This window comes from Mus caroli, chromosome 9, assembly GCF_900094665.2.
Source record: "Mus caroli chromosome 9, CAROLI_EIJ_v1.1, whole genome shotgun sequence".
Classification (NCBI taxonomy): Eukaryota; Metazoa; Chordata; class Mammalia; order Rodentia; family Muridae; genus Mus; species Mus caroli.
In genome coordinates, this window is record NC_034578.1 from 84,283,027 (window position 1) to 84,288,152 (window position 5,126).

A 5,126-nucleotide genomic window follows, 5' to 3' on the forward strand; every position below is an offset into this window, starting at 1 on the left:
ATCAGAATCCTTTCAGGATCATCTTCATTTAAGGTCATTCTAAAGATTTATTAAGCAGTTGTGAATTTTCCAACATACTAGAATATAAAATATGTGTGTATTTGTGTGTGTATGTGTGTGTGCCAAATGTCAATGTTAGGTGTCTTTCTCTATTGTTCTGCATCTTACTCACTTATTTTAAAATGAACTTGGAATTAGACTGGTTGTCCAGTGAGCCCTTATGATCTGCCTGTCTCTGTTTTCCCAGTGTTGTGTCATGGACATATAGTACTTCACTGTTCCTTTTACATGGATGCTGAACATTCAAACTCAGAACTTCATATATGCATAGCAAACACTTTTCCAAGCCCAGTATGCAAGTTTTTAGGGTATTTCCTAGCAATATTCTGAATTTTGTTATCTCTGTTGTAAGGTCTCATTTATCATTTCTTATCATATTAATTTGAGTATATTCTATTTATGTTGGGTAGGCTGATTAATGATAGTCAATTTTGCTTAGCTTTCTTTTTTAATTTATTTTTTCAATTAGGTATTTTCTTCATTTAGATTTCCAATGCTATCCCAAAAGTCCCCCATACCTCCCCCCCCAACTCCCCTACCCACCCACTCCCACTTCTTGGCCCTGGCGTTCCCCTGTACTGAGTTATATAAAGTTTGCACGACCAATGAGCCTCTCTTTCCACTGATGGCCGACTAGGCCATCTTCTGATACATAAGCAGCTTGAGACAGGAGCTCCGGGGGATACTGGTTAGTTCATATTGTTCTACATATAGGGTTGCAGATCCTTGCTTATCTTTCAAAGAATCAATTTCATGCTTCCTCGAGTAACTGTATTTTTTCTATGTCATTAGTTTCTTCCATGATAATTGCTGTTTGTTCTCACATACCACTTTGTGGTTTGTCTTTTTGTTACTTTTCCAATGGCCTAAGTTGTATCATTAAGTTATTTGTTTGAAGTTGCTTGTTTTGTTTTTNATTTTTGTTTTAATTTAGGCATGTCTAGCTGTAAATTTCCTTCTTAAAATGTTTTTATTGCTCCCNATTGGCTCGATATATTGTAGTTTAATATTTTAAATTTCTCTCTTGATTTCTACAGCGACCCATTCTTTTGATATTTTCTGTCATTTCTCTTGCTGTTGGCCTCTAGTTTTATGACATTGAGATCATACAGAATAAAAGGAATCATTTCAATTTTTCTGTATTTGTTGAGATTTGTTTTGTGTCCTAATATATAATCTATTTTTGAGACAGTTCCATTTGCTCCTGAGAATGTGTATTCTACAGTGTTTGGATGGAATGCTGTATAGATGTCTGTTGATCAATGCTATCATTTAATTCAGGTGGAGTTTTGTTTGTTTGTTTGTTTGTTTATGGTATAAATGACCTACGTATTGCTGATAGTAGGACATTTAAGTTACTCTCTATTACTATATTGAGGTTAATCTATGTATTACACCTAATAGTATTTGTTTCATGAATTTTGCTGCATATATGTTTTGAATTATAATGTTCTCTTGATGGGTTATTCTCTTCATAAATATGAAGTGACATAAATTTAGTTTAAAATCTATTTTAGAGATTATAACAACAATACCTGCTTGGTTGTAATTCCATTTGATTGGAATGAATCTTTGTATCCTCTTCCTCAAACACTCTTTTTGATAGTGAGGTGTATTTCTTGGAAAAAGATTAGTGGAACTTATTTTAATCATAGAAGGATATTATTTTAAAATCCAGTCAGCTGGTCCTTGTCTTTGTGTTGAAGAATTAATGGCATATTAACGTTGACTTGTTATTGAAAGATGAATACTAATAATTCCTGTCACTTTGCTAGTTTTCTAATGGTGTGTTTTCTATTTGTTTAACCACTGTCTTAGTGTGGCTTATTCTTTCCTATAGCTACACACATGTGCCTATCTAGTATATAGGATTCTTTTAGTATCTTTTTCTAGTACTGGCTTAATAACCATCAATTCTTTCAGTTTTTATTTGTCATAGAAATAGTTTCTTTTTCTTTCAAGTATAACAGATTGTTTTTCCAGATGTNATAATCTTGATTGGTAGCTATTGTCTTTCACAGCTTACATTGCATCATTCTATACTCTTCTAGCTTTTAGATTTCTGTTGAGAAATCCAAAGCAGTTCTGATATGACTTGCTATTTTCTATTTCACTATGACATCACATGGGGAATTTTTTTCTGGTCTTGTCTGTTTCATATTCCAAATGCATCCTGAACATCAATGATTACACATTGCCCAGATTTGGGGAAATTTTCTGCTATGATTTTATTCTATATATTGTTACATCTTTACTCTGAAGTTCTTATTATAGTTCTGTCCCCATGATTTATAACTGTGATCTTTTAGTGGTATCTCAAAGACTTTGTATGTTCCCTTTATATTTTCTTATTCTTTTTATCATTGTCAATATCTAAATGTTCTAATTCATCTTTCCATCTCATGTCTTCCATACCTGATATTCTGATCTATTCTGGTCCTGAGGCTTCAAGTAAGATTTTCATTTAACATAATGAGCTTTTTATATCTTAAAGTTTAATTCTATCTTTTTGTTTCATATTCTATATTGCTTTACTTAATTAAACTGTGTATTTATATTTCCTATGTACTTATTTGTAAATTTTGTTAAACATTTAAATATGTGCTTTTAAAATTTCTTTGTTAGTATTTCATCTAATTCACTCTAATTGAAATTCCTTAGCATGGAATTACTTTTTTGTTTGTTTGTTTGTTTGTTTGTTTGTTTGAGACAATGTTCCCCTTTATATCCCTGAGTGTTCTGGAACTCACTCTGTAGGCCAGGCTGGCCTCAAACTTACAAGATCTGCCTACCTCTGCCTCCCACATGCTGGGATTAAAGGCATGTGCCACCACTGCCTAGTGCCTTTTGGGAGGGGGGTCTTATACTGGTCATATTGGCTTGATTTCTCANATTTCTTNTATTTCTACATTGGGCCTTGGGTGAGTAGGGTTATTTTTTTGATTGATTCTTTTGGTGTTAGCTGAACTCCTTCAGTTGCAACATTGGCTGTGTTCAAGTTGGACTTGTTTGTAGTAGGTTTAAGGCATTGGTCTTCCTTGTTATATAAGGGTGTTCTGTTTTAACAGATAAAATCACAATGCATAGGCTCAATGCTATAGACAATTAAAAACACCACTCTGAGAATATACANTTAACATCAAGAGCAGCCACAATGCTGGATAGGGTCATTATGCAAATAATAAAATAGTTAGAAACAGTCATCCCTCTAACTTCAATAATTATTGGGGGTGATAATGGTATGATATTTACTGAAATACTAGTTACTCATGGAAATTCGCAGAGTAAAGATAAGGATTAGTATCAGGTCAATTAAAAAGTTAAAGAAGGAAAATTTGGTTAAAAGGAAAAGATGACTATTCTGGGATCTACAGTTTAAAACCTAGTATAGATATAGAATGTTGTAGTTAAAAAGTTGAAAGACAAGGTGTTAAGAAAAAGCAAGGAGAAACAGTAGGAACTACTAAGGAAGAGAAGGCTGAAATAATGTCAGGAGCATAGATTGGAAGAAGTGCTATGAAATGCTGTCTTCTTGAGAAAGCATGANTGTTGTACACATGACCTCATAACAGCTGTGTTGGTCTGCACAAGACCTGCACAATATCAAACTTCCCAAACTTGCAGCACAAATGTGGAAGTTAATCCATAGTCCCCACCTAGTAATGCTGATTACCCTTTGCATGGTGGTAGTAGATTCTATAAGGAAGAAGGCTGAGCAAGTCATGATGAGAACGCCACTAAAACAGCACCNCTTCACAGCTTCTGCATTAGTTTCTGCATCTAGGTTNCTGTCCTGTTTGANTGTCTGACTTTCTTNGGAGATGACCTGTAAAATGGAAGTGTAAGCCAAATAAACCCTCTCCTTTCCACCTTGCTTTTGATCATGGTGTTTCATTGCAGCAACAGAACAGTGACNAGACTTGGTGGAAAGCTGATAGAAGAACTTTGTTAGGAAATGGACTTCGAAGAAAGAAAGCAGCTTTCAGGTTAGAGAGCAGCAGCCTTAGGATAGCCTCATATACAGCATAACCAGGAACAACCTTCCAATCTCCTTAACAAAGGAGGTTTCTAACTGTAATAGCTTTTCGTGGGGATGGTGGGAGTCCACACCATGTGACTTAGCATGGCCTAGCCTTCATACCAAGGATTGTTGGGTTAGACACTAGGTAGAACCAACAAATTCATCTTGAACTTGCAAGAGAAAGAAGCTGGGCTTGTTTTTCTATCTGAGGTGTGCCTTGAATTCTCCTGTTGTCTCCTGAGGTGGTCGTGTCTTAAAGCAGTAGGTTCATAATCCTAACAGTGAGTAAGCAGTGTGCATGAAAGTTCCTGGAAAGAGTAGAATGTGCCACTCAACCTTCTGTGAGGCTGATTAAATGATGAGACCTACAGTGAGGATGTCTGTGGAGTTTGGGGTATTACAAGTACAAAGCCAAACTGTTACAGACTTTTTATAGCCCCCTTAATAGCTATTTTCAAAATCCTTCTGTTTGTTTATGAACTAACAACTTTGTGACCATTAGGTAAAATCCTTCAAAATATACAAATAGACAACTAGCTACCACCAATCAAAAGGCTATGAACGCTATTAGCATCTGAGGCCAATTATGGAAATTTCTCTACTTTCTTTTAACCTACCTATGTAATGCTTCTTCCAACATGCTTTAAAGGAGCCTTAACCTAGAACTTTCTTTGTCTTGTCACGATACAAACCTCATAAACCTGTTACTATGTTGGAACATGAAATTTGTAGTAAGCCAAGTCTGTGTTCCAGGGCCAAGCTTGCTTCCATTTGGTTCTATAATGAGCTCTCTTCCCCTTTGACGTGAGAATTGTGATTTTTTTTTTTTTTTTGCATTTTAGCAGTGGAGTTTAAATAAATTACCTTTTGGGTTGAGTCTCCAGCAGGTGTCAGCCCTTCCTCGGTAGTATGTGAACTTTTCTTGTGGATCCATGAACAAATGCTCATCCACTCCAGACAGGGCATTTACACAGGCCAAAGTGGCAATTCCACGAAAGTCCAACTTGGTGAAGTAATGAGTCTATTGGGATAATTTACAGAACAT